Genomic DNA, 17722 nt, shown 5'->3' with positions numbered 1-17722 from the left:
TTTTAAAACCCTGATCATTGCTAAAAAAACAAAAACAAACAAACCCTACTTTAGTTTTCAAGAATCAAACTTCATTCTTTTTCTATGACAGATTAGATCTCTGAGGTTTGGGTGAACATTCTTTAAAGTTAGACTTTTCAGTTCTCTAAATGAATTCTGAGTTTCAGAGGAAGCTGGATTTCTTCTTTCCCCGCACACATAAATCATTCAAGTCTTCTGAAGGTCAAATGAATCCCTTTCTCTTCTCCCTGAATGTTGTCGTCTGACCAGTGATGTAAAGAAGCAAATCGGAGAATACATCCCCTCAGGCTCATTGCTAATGAGCAAATCAGTGGCTAGTTCTTCCTTCATAGAAGAAATGCAGGCAGCAATGCAGAATACCTGATGGGCCCATTATAATTAATCCTACTTTTAAAATGTTTTAATGACAAGATCCAATGTCATTTCATCCTACAGTGTTTGCAATTTAACCTTAGAAATATTAAATTGGCAATGAGAGAGAATTAGCAAGCAGTTTTTCTTGTTTATGTACAAAATGATAAAAACTGAATTTGATTTTGACAAATTATCCTCTAAAATACAGAGTAGCCCAAGTGGTAGAGTGCCTGCCTGCCTTGCAAGCATGAGGCTCTGAGTTCAAACACTGTACTGCCAAAAACCACACAAAAAACCCAAATGAAAATATTAATATTGTGTTTAATTCCTGTCTGTAAATATTTCAGTACAGTTAACAGTTGATGATTGCTTTTGTTCAATGTAGCTTTGTCCTTAAAAAGGACAATAATCCTACCTAATATGGAAAAATGAAGAAATTACTTTTATGGTTGAATTTTCCTAGTCGTTATTTACATTTTAAAGAGACTATTGACTTGTAATTCCAGCACTTGGGAAGTTAAGACAGGAGGGTTTCAATTTCAAAGCCAACCTATATAGGTTATATAGGGAGAACGTGTCTGAAAAATAGAGAAAGAGAATTGTTGACATATAGTTAGATCATATATTGACATATAGTTAGAATTCCAGCACTGATACTTGTTATAATTGGGCAGGTCTCTTCACCTTTCTGAGGCCTTGTTATTTGTGTGTTTTTCTCCACCATGGTTCTTGAGAGTTGATAAGACAGCAAAATACCTTGTAAAATGAAAGAAAAGGCTTTGTGAGTTAAAATACATTCAGTGAAATCTTTGAGATACCATCTTTTCCGAAATAATTACATTCAAGTGATCAGAAACTAAAAGTGTAGTGGAACAAAACTACCTTGATGGCCAGCTTGTTTGTTGAGAACTAAGCTTTCTAATACTATCTCATTACCTTGAAAAGTAATATGAGTCTATCCAGTTTCCCACATTAAAGGATATACATGACTGGTCTTTAAATGTAAATCTTATTATCCCTGTAATAGGTATTTTCTTTCTTCTTGTGCATTAAACAAACATTTTGGCCTGGCCTGGCCTGGCGCCTCTATTCTAGTAGTAGCTACTTGGGAGGCTGAGACAGGAAGGAAGCTTGACCCAGGAGTGCAAGGGCAATCTGGGCAAATGATACCTTGTTTCAACACATAAAATAATTTTGTTCTAGGATTCAATAAGAAAATATGATAGACTTTCCCAGATTTTATGTGATTGTAACTCTCTGGTGTGTGAGATGCACTTACGTCATCAGTGTCAAGAGAACACAAATAACTCATGAATGCTAGTTCATTTTGTTTCTAAGGAATAAGCCTGGGATTAAATAAGCCACACCTCAGAAACAGAAGAAAAAGCTGGCTGCAGAATATAATGTTGAAAATATTTAACATCTATACTATGTGCATAGTATATTTGAGGAAAATGGGAATTTTAGTATTTTAGGGCATCTGATTTTTTATATTAATTCACAGCATTTTCCCTCTAGAAATTCAGTACCTGCTTACATCATCCTTCTGAGTAAGTGTGGTTTTCTTTATTTGGGAATGCCTATAATTAAACAGATTAGTTATATTGAAATAAAAGAACAATTTCTAATATTTTAGGCATACTATACAAGAGCTATTTAATTTCAGATGATGATTTTCATATTGTATTGTGTTCTTTCTACAGAACAAAGACTAAATAATGACATAACCCTCAGCTGACTGACTGAAAATGTGACTGGACTCACTCCCTGTGGACAGTTGACAGCTTTTTTTTTTTCCCATATATTTGGTAGTCTGCACAACATTGTTTTATCTCGGAATCAGGGATTGCTGACATGTATTTTTGAATCAAAACCTTAATGCTAAAGCTATTATAATAGTTGTTTCTTAGAGCAATATGTTGTGTTGTGTGGAAGAAATAAAGTTTTCCCAGAGTTAAAATATGTTGTTATGTATAGCAAAATAAAGATTTTTTTGTGCTTAACTAATTCATGACTTATTTATGTGAAATGAGAGTGAAAAAAAATAGACAGTGTTCAGAATTTGGCTGACGCATTTTATTGATTTTGAGATGCTTATTTCTTCCCATTTTAGTACTTGTATAAATAGAACTGTCTTGTTATTGGTTGTGTAATTGACAACCTCTTTCATAATGAAAAGAGGTACTTGATTCAATCAGTTGCATCACAGATTGGATAAATTATAACAATTTCTCTTCTATCTACATGTGCAGATGAACTGGGAATATAAGAAGAGAGCCAAAGTTATCACTAGAAATGTTTTATGCTATATATTTATAGTTACATTGAAATCAGTGAATTTAATAAATTTAGATTAAAAACAAAACCAATCATTTTCCCAATGGATGGTTGTGAGATCAGCAGGGTTTCTCAATTACATTTTCTTCTTTGAGTCCTTACTATAAATTCTGCAGAGACTTAGATGATTGCTCTACCTATGAAACACCTAGCTTTTTTAGTGCTGACTTTTTTCTTTACCAGTAACATAACTCCATAAACAGTGCTTTTTTGGCCTTGGAGCAGACTTGGTCTTTTTACGCTCTCAATCATGCAGCCTTTGACTTCCTTTTCTGTCTCTTATAATTGATCCCTAAATCTTTAGTTTTAAAAACCAGGAAGTTATGTCTTTCTTTAACTAAGGAAGTTCTAGAACCTGAGAAGTAACTTGATGCTTATTTTGTCACTTAAATGTTTACTTCTCAGATGTAGGAACTTGAGGCATAAAAACATGTCAGTCGTTAAAATTGCCAGCATAATTGGTTTCAATTACATGCTTCATTTTTAAATATTAAAATGATAGCATAATTCAATAAACCTTTCAAGTATATAATTAAAATAATAAATGACATTTAAAATAAAGCCTGGTGTAAATTTCCTTGTAAATTTCTGATGTCAGGTCTTGTATGCTAGATATCAGATGTAAAAACAGTTATCAGATTTGCTACTTCAGAGCATTGTAGCCTAAACTATGTTCTCTAATAGAAAGAAATTTTCAGTCAAATGTATTGGTTTCATCTCAGCCTAGATAAAAAGTTAATAAAAATATCAAACTATTTCTCTAAGTTTTGTTCTATGTGATTTAGCTAGGACCATGTTTAGTATTAAAAGGAAACCACTTTTATAAAATATCACCACTAGGTGGTGATAAATGTCACCGCTGAAGGGTCATGTTCCAAGGTTACTAAAGACACTGAGCCTGAATTGATGGGATTTACATTGCCTGAATCCTTGGTTCTTAGGCTGTAGTGCCAATGAGAATAACCTGGGGTGTTTGTTTAAAAAATTTCAACACTAAGCAGTTGTAATAGAATGGTCATTGGCGTTCACTTTGTGATACACTGGCCTAAAGCAAATCTTTGTATTGTAATGTGTTGTGATTATAAGACACTGAAAAGTACTCCATTGAAATGTGGAAGTATTTCTACCTTGGACATTTTAAGAATTAAGTATTTCTTATTTTCTCAATTTAGCATCCGTTAATCATTAAGAAACTGAAAAATAGCCAGGCACTGGTGGTTCACACCTAGAATCCTAATTAATCAGGAGGCTGAGATCTGAGGATTATGGTTCAAAGCCAGACAAGCAGAAAGGTCCCTGAGACTCTTTATTTTCAGTTAACCACTAAAAAGCCAGAAGCGGACCTGTGGTAGAGTGCTAGCCTGAGGTGAGGAAAAAGGTTAACAATAACACCCAGTCTTGCTTAAGAGAATATCTCCATACAGGCATTTTTTTTCCTTATGTGGATGCTAAGCTGTATAAGGAAAATCTTCCTAATTATTTTTATATATGATTTTAGTAGGGGTCCTCTTCATTTTCATATCTGAACTTTAATAAGTGGATTGCATTATTTCTTTTTCTAGAAACAGTAACTCAAGAACACATGGATCCTGGGAACTGAAGGTATGACCACTGCTAGAAAATCAAATACTTAGTGAGAATATGAAATTGAAGGTCAATCATTACAGATCGTACTTTGAGCTGAGTAAATGGGAGAAAAGACTGTTTTGAAAAGAATAGCTATTTATTGAAAAACGACATCTATTTGAGCGGTCACTGAAGATACAAGCAATAATGTGCTTGTCACAGATGAATTGAAGCTTATATGACAATGTCATGGTTCAGGTGGGCTGGCTAACCTACAGGTTGCCCAAGGCCACAACCATGTGGCACCCATAAAAACTATATGATTATACCCCCTGCACAAGTGATAGAAGGACCTCAGGAGACTGTTTTAAGAAAATAGTTGTATTTGCGACACAATATTCAGAAAGATGATAAGTACTGTTTTCCACAGAAATCAGAAAGAAATACTGAGCATAGGATAACCAAAGTTCTTACTCAGATGTTCCTTTTCTTTGAGTTCTCCATCTGGGACTAGATAATGTCAAAGCTAACTCGTTTTTCTCATGAATCAGTGAATGTCATTTTTCAGCCTTAGCATCCACTAGCACAGTTTTGGGAGTGTTCATTTCTGATTTTTTATTTTTAATGCTATGAAAAGGATTAAAGTCATTCACATTGAAGTGATCTAATTTATTAGAAAATATATATGTAATATTATATATGTATAATAGTATATACGTGGACCTGCTTTGTTATCTAAAAACCAAAGATAATAATTAGCAGTGTAAATATAAATGCTTGCAACCTTCCCCTCCCAGTGATCTACAAGAATTCCCATGGCAACATCAAATAGGGAAAAGAAATTCTATCAGTCATAGAAATTAGGTTAGGATAGTGGACACTAGAAATAGTTTCTGCTAAATAAAGTGGTAGGGATGACATCTTTTAAAGTGGTTGGCTGAAAATTTATATTGAAACAATTCATTAGTAAAGCAATGAGTGTAGTTTGAATGGTTGTTACAGATACTAGGTATATGAAAAGCTGGCCTGGTAATCTGAGGCAGTCATAAGACTTCTGTCAGAACAGGTTAGTTCTACATTAAAAAAATTTTTCTTATCTTCAAATTATTGTACAAAGGAATTCCAATTCAATAAATGAGTTTGAGTATAATGCATTCTGATCGATCTCACCCTTTCCATCATTCTTCTCCATTTCTCCCAGTCTCACCCATCCTCTCTAGTCATTCTGCATTTTTAATGAGATGTCCTGAAGCTGCACTATCTGAGAGACTTGCCTTAGTCAGGACAACCAGGCTGAACAGCAAAGGCAGAATTATTACTGTAGAAAGACCTGTGAACTTCTGCATATTGGCTGATTTAGAATATTTGTAACGGGGAAGTCTTTCCAGCATCTTTGTCCTGAGAACTTTGAATTTAGTTCAAGGCAGCCCCTCACCCTTTTTTGCTCTAGGTCTAATGGGCCTCCTGGGGGTCCTGGGAGATCAAATGGTTTCAACATTCTGACCACCTCTAGGATATTACACAAGCATACAAGTAGGCAGTAAAAAGATACTTTCCCTGAAATTGGCTTAGATAAATCTAAACTCATCGACAAATAAGGTAAATAGACAAGATATTTGAACAAGAAATGGAGGCTGGGAGGGTGGCTCAATGGTAGAGCACTTGCCTTGCATGCCTGAGGCCCTGGGTTCGATTCCTCAGCACCACATAAGCAAAAAGAAAAAAGCCGGAAGTGGCACTGTGGCTCAAGCCAAGAAAGGCTCGAGACATGGCTCAAGGAGTAAAGACAATTTCTTTTGGAAAAAGAATGGAAGATTGGTTAAATTTCTTACCTTTTGTAAAAAGAATTACTAAAACATGCTTTTCAACAATGTAAGTTTAAAGTTTAAAAATCTTTTAAATATTAAGTATTCTACTATATTAGTCACTGTAGTTGTATGAAGAATGAAATCTAAGATTGACCATACTAAGTGTCCACAGATGTGTTAACAGTAATAACTGCTAATAGGATTGTAAAATGACTTCAATACCTTAGAAAATATGTTTCTGAGATCTGTGAAAGTTGAACAGACATAAGCCCTTATTTACAATGAGGATATATCCGGCAGAGATGAGTGCCTATGTTTATCCAAAAACATGTAAGGCTATCCCTAAATCTGGGAGTGGTACTATATAGTGTATGCCTGGAATTTTAGCAGCCAAGATCCTGAAGCAGAAAGATCTTGAGTTCAAGGCTAGACCGAGAGGGAGAGAGGGAGGGAGGGTAGGAAAAAAGGGAGGTAACGAAGGGATGAGTGAAGGAAAAGTTTTTAACATTAATAGCCTCAAATTAGAAACAAGTCCAGGGTTCATCAACAGGTGGATGGGATATGGGATGCTCTGTAGGCTAACTTTCTGCATGTAAGTTTTAATGAATCTCATGAACATAATGAAAAGAAACGAACAAAAGAGAACGTATTACATGACACAGCTGCTGTAGTCCAGCAGCAGATGACACAAGTAATTCACAGAAAAGAGAAGGAAACATGCAGTTCCCACCTATAGAATCCCCAAACAAGCAACATAGAACCAGAAAAGGTCACAAAGGAGGATTAAGTGCTACTCATACTTTTCCCTTCTTGAACAGGATATTGATGTTTGTAACCACTTTTGAGCTCTATTCTTTATACACTTTAGTATTTATACATTTAAATTTTCCTTTCTTTTTGGTTTTTGGTGGTTTTTTTTGAGATAAGTTCTCATTATATGACCGTATTCATAATCCTCTGGCCTAACCTCCCAAAGTGCTGAGGTCATAAGCATGTACAACCACGCTCTGCCCAGTTTTCTTCCAAAAATTTTTTTTTTTGGGGGGTCCGGTCATGGGGCCTGAACTCTGGGCCTGGGCGCTGTCCCTCAGCTCTTCAGCTCAAGGCTAGCGCTCTAGCACTTGAGCCACAGCGCCACTTCCGGCTTTTTTCTTTTTGCTTATGTGGTGCTGAGGAATCGAACCCAGGGCCTCAGGCATGCAAGGCAAGCGCTCTACCACTGAGCCACCTTCCCAGCCCTCTTCCAAAATTTTTAAATGAAGTTTATAACCCCAGTATAAATTGAAGGCTAAGGAGAAATAGCAGTTTCTTCCTTGAGGAAAGAGACAGAGGTAAAGGGTAAAATCCTTAATATTTTTTATAAAGAAAATGGAAATCTATTCTGTTTATATATAATTAAATGTAAGATTAAGAGCCTTCTGAAATCTAAGTAATAAAATCAATAACAGAATGTCTCATTTTCAAATTCCTAAAAAACACAAAAAGTGAAATTGTGTACATGACAAAAATCAGGAAAAAATACTTAAGATAAAACTGTTTAAACTGCTTACAGTCTTAAAATGGAGTCATTTGCTTCTGTCCAGCCCACCTGGTGCTGAAAGTACCTGAGGTACAATTTAAAGGAGAAAGGAGAAGGCTCACAGGACTGTTGACCAGTAAAACTACAATCAATAGTAAAGAGAACAGACCCTACTATTTACCCTGCCATGTACTATAGGATTGAAGTACAAGGGCCTTAAAATTGTGGAAGGATGTGATGAAGTCTGTAACTTGTTCTGTGAACTATCATCAACACAGATCAAATAGAATGGACAGGTTACCCACAAAAACGAAAAAAGAAACCGAATGCTGATGGCTCACACCTGTAATCCTAGCTGCTCAGGAGGCTGAGTTCTAAGGATCTCAGTTTGAAGCCAGCCTAGGCAGGAATATCCATGAAACTCATCTCCAGTTAACTACCACAAAGCTGGAAGTGGAGCTGTAGCTCAAGTGATAGAATGCTAGCCTTGAACAAAAAGCTCAGGGACAGCACCCAGGCTCTGAGTTTCGACCCCAGAATCCTCTCTCTCACACACACACACACCTCAAAAGAAAAAATGGTGGGAGTAGAAAAAGGAAATTGAAGGGTTTTTTTTTTCTCTCAAATGGAATAGCTTGCACATAATCAATTAGGTATATTAGAATAGCAGCATGGGAATTCCAGAGATATCTTTTAACTTCTCTACACTAGATAATTTAGGATATTTATAACAGGATAAAGATTTAACTTGTACAATGACTCATGTCTATAATCCCCGCTCCTTGGGTGGCAGAAATCATGAAGGATCACTGAAGGTCAGCCTAGGGAAGAAGTTATCAAGACTTCACCTCAATAGCTGTGCTGAGAGCCATTATCAGGAAAAGGTATGAGTGAATGAAAACATACAGCCCAGGATAGGAACTGGACACAATGAATGTGGTACTTAGGAATCATTGAAAATAGCAAATATGCTCCAGGTAAGGGCACACTAAGGATAAACAACAACAACAATGAAGATTGTTAAAGACAAACTTTTTTTATCTAGTTGAAACATTTGTTTCAATCTTCTACAGAAGCATAGAAGATTCACTCAAGAGTTAGGAAATTTAAACATCACCAACTAAAGGAAAACAACATTCAGTTTGTGAAAATGAACTATATCTTCCCAAATAACTCTATCACTCCTTTAGACTTTTGAGAGCTATGTTATTCCTGTGGCCCATATACTTTTTTCTTGAAGACAAAAAGATGAAGATGCACATTTTTACTTGATGTTCTCCTGATACCAAAACCTTAAAACCAAAAAAAAAAAAGAAAAGGCAGTTAAAGTCAATGCTGTAAGTCCTGCACCAGTGGTTTATGCGTATAATCCTACCTACTCAGGAGGCTGAGAGCTAAGGATTAAGGTCAGAAGCTAGCCTGGGCAGGAAAGTCCATGAGACTCATCTCCAGTTAACCACCAAACAGTCAGAAGTGGGGTTGATTGAAAAAGCGAAATAAGCAAGAGGCCCTGAATTCAAGTCCTATTACCAACACACACCAAAAAAGAAAACCCACAACAATAAAGCCTATAGATTATTATTTCTTCTATAACTGTGTAAACAAATCTAAATAGAATATTAGAAAATACAAATGGCATGCTCAAAGAACCATTGATCATTGTCAAATATTTTTTAATCCTTTGATAAGACAGCAGTTTCCATTAGGAAAAAAGCCATTAATAAAATCCATATCTTCATAGGACCACAGCAAGCTATTTGCCCACACTGGTTCTTACCCAATCTTGTAATCAAATGCCATGAGCTGTTTAGATTATGCCTGGCTTACTTGTATGGTTAGTCACTACATGTAGGGATGGATTGACCATTGTATAGAAGAACTGGTGTCTCATCTTCACACCCAACTATGGCTGCTCTACAATGGAAGAGTGTTGGTGAGACACAGTATTTCAAACGGACTCTTAGGAACATAGTTCTATTAATTGAGCTCTGTAGTTTTATAGGGTTTTTTCTTTTTTGGGGGGGGGCGGTGGTCAGGCACTGGCTAATTGTTTTTACACACATCAGCAAACCCTCAGAGGTAAGTTCTGTTTTCATTTTATTTTACTTATTTTATAATGCTCGGGCTTGATCCCAGGGTGTTGCACCTGGTAGGCCTACCACTGAGCTTCAGCCCTATGGTGGGAGTACAATTTTATTAACATGTAGCTGATATGGTGATGAAGTTACTTGCTTCTGGTCACAGATCCAGAGGACAGGGAAGCTGGGCTTCAGATCCAGTCTAGTGATCACACACTTTACTACATTAATACCTGTGGTGATCATGAAGATGGCAGAAATTACCACATCCAATTTATTATGTAATAATACTTCCAACCCTGTGGGATAACATGGGGACAATGCTTACTATTCAGTGAGAGCAAGCTGGACACCAAATTGCAGGCAGAGCACTAAATTACAGAGTTTATAATATCTTAAAGTTAAAATGAGAACCACATGGGCATTTGTTTTTCACTATTGTCTAATTTTCCTTGAGTGAGTACATATAATTTTTACAATCTAGAAGAATACTGTCCCCTAGTAGGTTGTAAGCTTTTTGTAAACAAAGCCTTTGTTTCATTTCTGTAACCAAGCCTTGCTGTGCACCTAATACATGATGATCACAAAATAAATTTTTATCCTGTATATATCCCCTCCTGCTGATATTCCTTAAGCCAGTCTGTATTTTCTATATTTTGTGTTGGTTAGATACCAGCTTTTCAACCTAAGCTCTTATTTGGCTCTTTTTTAAATTGCACCAATGTTCATTTCGATTTTATGTTCTCATTTGTTTTATGCACTCCTATTAGTGCCAAATTCACAGTTCATCTCCAGATCACAATGATTTTGAAATAACGGCTAATACTTGCTACTCTTACTTTATCAACACTGTTGTAAGGACTGTAAAAAATCTATCTATAAAAGTACTGTGATGCCCAAGAAAATGACCTCTGCCAAGGGCTCATGGGACACAAACAACAGCGCTAGATTCCCACTCAGGAAATATTTGACTCACTTAAATTCACCCACTTATTTCACCCATGTCCATTTCTTGTTAAGAAGGAAGAATTAAAATTGTAATCCTATAAATAGGGCAGGTAATGAAGAGATGATCTTTTTCCATTGTATGACTTCCTGAAGGAGCGAGGTGGGAGGGGAAGGTGAGAAAGTTATGTCTGAGAAGAAGTGAAAGTCAGAGAGGTTTTCAGATGACAGAAAAAGAGCCTAACTCATAGCTTTGGTGTCAAAGCATTGCCTCCTTTTTCTTTTTTAACCTTTGTTTTACAAGTTTACAGGGTGCCAAAGGCACAACCGTTAGGGGAAAAAATAGAAAAAAATAGCTCCCTTGAGTTATGGAGCTTAGTGTAATTGTCATGTGGTCTCAACTACCACTTGAGTTAAGCAGGCTGGCACTTCCTAAAACTGTCCGCATTAAAGGATTAACCAGAATAAGTTCTTCTTTTCCTTTCATCTTCAATTTTTCCATACCAGTTCTCATTTTATACATTTGTAGGGATTTTGTTATTCCTTGGAGACAAATTATGTTGCAATGCACAGATCATATGTGTAATATTCATTAAATGTTGACAAATACACATGGTGTAGTTCACCCTTGGAGGCTGTTTGGTGGGTCTCTGTTTCTGTTTGTCTTACAGACATAGACACTGTTCCTTCAAGAATGATAACATCTCCCTCTAGAGCAAAAGGCAGGTGTGTTTACTGCCTCCTATCAAAAGATAATACCTCCTTCTAGAACATAGGGAAGCTGATTTACTGCCTTCTATAAAAGATTGAGGTTCCCTAAGTCTGGTGTTCCTTAGTTCTGACACAAATTTGCTGTATATACAGCACATGTTCATCACCCTGTCACACTGAGGGAACAAGAAGAACTGTCATAAAACATGAAGCTTGTGCTATGGAGAGTGAAGTCCTTTGTGTCTGTCACAGACGTTTTTAGAAGGCAGAGCCTGCCTTGCTATATTGCAAGCAGGGTAAAAGCTGACCTTACAGTTATTGATAGCCACACTCCTTCAAGATGAGAGCCAATCTAAACGTCACCAATGTGGAATTAGAAATTGTATACTCATGCTTATCTGCTTTCATTTCGTGTAAGACACACAGGATTCATCCATGGCATTGGTTGTGTTCATCAGAGGTTCATTCCTTTGTTAAGCAGTTCATTGACAGAGGTAACCTCAACTTGTTTCTGTTTTTCTGTTGATCTATATTTGGTTTTCTAATTTGGGGAATAATGCTGCTATAAACATTTCCATCTTTAGTCATGGTTTTATCAAATTTAGGACATTGGAATTCAATCATTGTAGACCTTGGATTCTTTCTAAATGGTTTTCAGGGATATGGGCATTTTGAACTCAGGCCTTGATCTTGCTACGCGAGCTCTCTCATCACTTTGAGCCTTCAGTAACTGGATTCTTTCAGCTTCGGAAAAGTGTGTATTTTTGTTCTGGCAGGCATTCAGCTTGTCTGAATCCCGTTTCCAACTCTTGCAGAGGGCATCAGCTTAAAATTTCTGTCAAGAGTTTGCAGCATTCCAGCTACTTTCCATCATCAGCACCCAGGTAGAGTGCTGCACATGCACAACTACAAGCATTGTAAACCAAGTCTGAGTGAGGTTTAGCCTAGATTTGAGACTTCTTTTTTGTTTCTTAGTTCTTATCCTTTCTGAGGGATCCTTCCGCACTTCCAAGTTATTTGAGCATCCTCAAACTGCCCATTGGTCCCTCAAACCAATGAAACTGTCTTTCTGCTGGGATTCCAACATCCTTCCAAACAGGAAGAAGTTTTATAAACATCAGTCTCATCCAGTGTGGTCCCCTTTCCATTTTGCTCCCTCCTCTTCGTTTCTACCCGCTACTCTCAGTACCCTTCCGATAGTTGGACTGTTTGCATTCATTGTTCAGAATTACTGGAGTGGACAGCCTGATTAAAAATTTTTTTCTCTTCCACTTTAGAAGCAGAACTTTATGTTGTTGTTTTATTTCAAATTTTATCTAGCATTTACTCTGCATTTCTTTCTTAAATATTAACATATAGCTGGGATTTTTTTTTTCTTTATAGAATCTGGTATCACTTTTACATTCAACATGTCAGCTTGTTGCATTTACATTTCTTGTGATTAATGGCATTGGATTTAATTTTACCATTTTATTTTACATGTTCTGTTTACTATTATCTATATTTGTTCTGGGCTTCTTCCAGGTGGATGAAGTTTTCTATCATTACCTCCCCCTTTATGGTCTCCTTATTTAAAAGTTATAATCCTTAGGGTGCACCCTTAAACTTCAACCTGAATATCTATAATTTTTTTTAAATAAAAATTGGCATTCTGAAGCTTGGTATACATCTGTAGTCCCAACACTAGGGAGTCTGAGGAAAGAGGATAGCAAGTTTGAGACCAGCCTGGGCTATATAGTTCAATCTTGTCTCAACAATAAACAAAAGCCGGGTGCCGGTGGCTCACGCCTGTAATCCTAGCTACTCAGGAGGCTGAGATCTGAGGATCATGGTTCAAAGCCATCCCGGGCAAGGAAAGTCCGTGAGACTCTTATCTCCAATAAACTACTATAAAACCGGAAGTGGTGCTGTGGCTCAAGCGGTAGAGCGCTTGCCTTGAGCTGAAGAGCTGAGGGACAGCACCCAAGCCCAGAGTTCAAGCCCCATGACCGCCCCCCCCAAAAAAAAGTTGTTGACCCAGAAGTCTGCATAGTTCAGCTTCAGTACTAGCTGTATTGGCCAATAGATCTCCCTTAAAAAAACAGATTTTCAAAAAAAAACAAAAAAAAAAACAGATTTTCTATGTCACTTGTTTCAGTGACATCTGTTTGACAAAACTATTTCCACAAGTCTTTAAGACATGCCTCTCATTCCAGACTTTATTATGAGGAACTTCTACTCAGGCTTTTAAGGGACCTTGCCCTTAAGCTTTTTGGAAACTTCATTTGTCCAACTGAGATCTTCTAACTACTGCCTTAATTCTTATAGATGTCTTAATAAAGGATAATACAGCCATGCCTTTAATTTGATACTTTCTTCTAGGCTAAATTTGAGACAGACACTGACTGGAAGTTTGTTTACCAACTAAATGAGTTCTAGTCTCTCTAAGTACTCCTAAACTGTGCCTGCAAGTCAGTGATTTCCTTCCGTTTCTTTCTTATATTATTTTGTCAAATAGAAGTAAAAGCAAATCATTGATGCCTTCAACATAAATAAATCTACAAAGTCTCCTACTACTGTCTTCATGTTACCACAGGCAATGGTTTTGCAAACAGAAGTTGTTTTCCTGTTTCTAGAATAGTTTTTTCAACACTCACCACCTGCTGCCTAAGCTAATATTGTGTGCTTTACAGAGTAGTTAGAGCATTCTATATCAACTTGCTATTGATGCATAATCAAAATCTTGGGGACCTATAAGCTTCTGATTTTGTTAATAAGCTTTTAACTCTCTTGGATCTGCAGGGCCACTGTAGGCCACAATTCCTGAAGCATCACTGCTGTATGTCACAGGCCTACTGTCAGGTAAGGCAGTTCATCCCATGTGTTTATTCTGGGTCTCAGTACAGACATGCCTATCAGAGAAGTTAGTAATTGTGTTAACTGATAACTACAGGGAAAGACATAGCAAGGCAGAGAACTAGAGGAGAAGGTGCCAGTACAAAGGCCCTGAGGTAAGTTCAAAGGGGAGGGGAAAGCAATACGGCTGAACCAGTGAGAGAATGAGCAAATGGAGGAAACAGGATGCTGGTGGACCAGGTCACACAGGGGAGCATCAGCCAGAGAGAGGTGAGAGATGAGCCTAGAGGCAAAGTCTGAGGTCAAGGTCAATACTCCTTAAAAAAATTATTTTTCATTAGTTGCACAAAGAAGATGCCATTTACCAAAGCAGTTTATGAATGGGTGTCTTGATCAATGTAACTCCTTTCAACATTGTCACCCACTCTTCTCAGCATACCCCTTCCCTTACTTATTAGTGCATTTTTTGCCGTTGAACAGTTTATGTGTAGAATGGATCTTGATCCGTGTTATCATTCAACATCTTCACCCCTGTTCAACCCACCCCTTCCCTTATATTTCTCAATTCTGTGGCATATACAGTGAATTTGTGCCTGCATTTTCCTCCTTTTCCCCCTTTATTCTTCCACCCCTCTTCCTCTGGCTCCCCTCCTCCCCATTTCCTTATACTTATTTTGTTAGCCTTTCACTTAGTCTCTTAAAATAATATTTGTGCTGTCCATAGAACCTATTACTCTTCACTTAATTCATTTGTAACCCCTTGCTTACCACCCAGTGTGTTTACTTGTAAATTCACAGGCACATTCTAGCTACCACAAATGAGAGAAGCCATGCAACCTATGTTTCTCTGGGACCCATCAGAAAGAATGCTGTTGTACCATTCATAAGGAAATGGGAAGACTTACAAAACAATTATATTAAGCGAAGTAAGGTCAGTTGAGTCTCAGAGAAACACCTAACCTTGGGAAACATCTCATTGTGGTGGCAGAAAGCTTGGGGAGCAAAAATCTACTCCATAGCACATTTCAAGCTCTTGCTCTCATGACATCCCTGAACATCCCATTGGCTGTATCCAAAGTCAAAGTAGAATAAACCACTTTTATGAGAATAATGTCAAAGTTCCAGTGATAATGAGTGTGGGTACAGGTACAGGTAGGTGAGAAAATTTGGGGCCAGTGCTTTATCACAGTCTCCATAATTGCATCAGGTTCTGCTCGTGGAGCTTGTAACTTCCCATAGAGCTTTAGTGCCAAGTGACAGCAGCAGCTATTTTTAGTTTCCTTGTAAAGGGGAGGAAGGGAGCAATTGCAATCAACCCAGACCCTACTTTTAGGCAGTGAATTCATCTCTGATTTCCATTTTGTCTGGACACTTTTACCCACTCCCTCAAAAAAAAAAAAAGGTATGAACTGTATCTACTGTTCTGCTCAGACTCTAGCAGGTCCACTTTCCACTTTCTTCATTTCAGTTTCTGTTCTGGATTCACTAAATTTATCTTATTAAACACAGTGTGTCCTTATGTATTGCCTGGTGCTGGTGGCTCACGCCTGTAATTCCAGTTACTCAGGAATCTGAGATCTAAGGATTGCAGTTCAGAGCCACCCTGGCAGGAAAGTCTATGAAACTCTTATCTCCACTAAACAACAAAACAAGCCTGAAGTGGAGCTGTGGCTCAAGTGATAGAGTGCTAGCCTCGGGCACATGAGCTCAGGGACAGCGCCCAGGCCCAGAGTTCATGCTAGAACCAGCAAAAAAGTAAAAATAAAATTAAAGGTATGTTTTTCTCTTTAATGTATTATGTAACATGGCCATTGGTATGGAGTACCTTGAACCAAGAACTTTCAACAGCATTGTGACTCAAAGTTGTACAATTCTATACAAAAGATGTTCGCCAGGTGCCGGTGGCTCACGCCTGTAATCCTAGCTACTCAGGAGGCTGAGGTCTGAGGACTGAGCTTCAGAGCCCGCCTGGGCAAGAAAAGTCGGTGAGACTCTTAACCACTCCAATTAACCACCAGAAAACTGGAAGTGGTAGAGCTTTCCTTGAGCTGAAGAGCTCAGGACAGTGACCAGGCCCAGAGATCAAGCCCCACAAGTCACACACACATACACACACACACACAAATCAATTTCTGTGAGGGTTTTAAAAAGCAAAATGCTTTTTTGAATTTAAGCATACTTAAATTTAGTACTTACAAAGAAAATGTTTTCTTTTTTTATTGTTTTTCTTTGAGACTGGGCTTTGCTATATAGTTCAGGTTGGCTTTGAACTTAGAGTCATCCTGCCTCAGCCTCCTGAGTGCCAAATTACAGGAGTGTATCACCATGCCTGGCAAGAAAAAAAAATTTTAAAGAAAGAAACACAAAGAAAACCCACAGTTCTTAAAGCTCAGACACAAATATTCTACTTGAGTGCATTTAATAAAAAAAATAGGCACCTAGCTACGGTGGCTCAAACCTGAAATACTTGGAGGCAAATGCTTGAAATACTTGGAGGCAAAGGTTACAAGGATGATGGTTTGAGGCCATCTTTAGGCAAAATAGAAAACTGGGCACAGTGCCACATAGCTCTCATCCTAGATACTCCAGAATTAAAAATAGGATCATAGTCCAAGCTAGATAGGGAAAAAGCAAAACAGTTTGAGAGATAACTAAAGTAAAACAGTGCCTTATCAAGAAAATACAATGCCCTGAGTTCAAACCTATGTATCACTAAAATGAAAAGACAGATTGTATAAAAAGGAAACTAGTGAATCAGATCATTAACTATTAATGTGTATTAAGGATTAATGATCTTACCATACACTCGTAGTCAATCCTCTTCTCTATACCTTGTCCAAACTTTGTTTTTGATTTTAATAGTAATTTTATTATGAAAAATTTAAATATATAAAAAGTACACTGAGTAGTATAATAACTTTTATATTCTACTGAATTATCACTGAGCTGTTACAATTTTTTTTCATAATGCTGGAGATTAAGTGCAGAGCCTACCACTACCCTAGCTCTAATATCCTGAATTATTAATCATGATAAATCTTGCTTCATTCATACCAGTGGTTGGGAAAGCTGTGACTTACAGACCAAATCCAGCCTGTTTCCTGCTTTTGTAAATAAAACTTCATTGGAGCACAGAGAATCTCTGTGTCCATGCTGTTTTCCTGCTATAATGTAGGGCTCATTAGTAGCAACAGACGTTGTATGACCTGTAAAAATCTAAAAAATAAATCAAGCCCTTTACAGAAAAATCTTGCTCACCTGGGGACTATATTTTCACTTATCTCAGGTAAAACCTCTCATATTACATTTTAAAACATTCTAGTATGTCTTTTAAAAAGGTCATGACTACTTTTTAAAGTATTATTGTTACCTTAAAAAATTGCAGTAATTCATTAGTTTTTTGCAGAATTACAACTGACAAAAAAAACAAGTGGAAATTATTTAATTATTCTTTTTATATTACTGTAACTCATTATTCAGGTTCACTCACAGTCTTCAACCATTTTCTTGTCTTTCAAATTACTAAAGACTTTTCTTGTTTTCATTTG

The 17722-nt window shown here is 37.2% G+C and overlaps 1 long non-coding RNA gene across 1 annotated transcript; it reads left to right on the top strand.

Moving 5' to 3' along the window:
- Positions 1 to 4226: 4226 nt before the first annotated feature.
- LOC122115044 lies at positions 4227 to 12951 on the top strand. Its single transcript, XR_006148684.1, has 3 exons — positions 4227 to 4314; positions 12155 to 12223; positions 12864 to 12951. It is a non-coding gene; the product is annotated as an uncharacterized LOC122115044 (long non-coding RNA).
- The last annotated feature ends 4771 nt before the right edge of the window (positions 12952 to 17722 follow it).

Source organism: Dipodomys spectabilis, unplaced genomic scaffold, assembly GCF_019054845.1.
Source record: "Dipodomys spectabilis isolate Male_0828 unplaced genomic scaffold, ASM1905484v1 ptg000115l, whole genome shotgun sequence".
NCBI classification, from domain to species: Eukaryota; Metazoa; Chordata; class Mammalia; order Rodentia; family Heteromyidae; genus Dipodomys; species Dipodomys spectabilis.
Note: the sequence above shows the minus strand (reverse complement) of the source record. Positions and strands in the feature narration are given on the sequence as shown.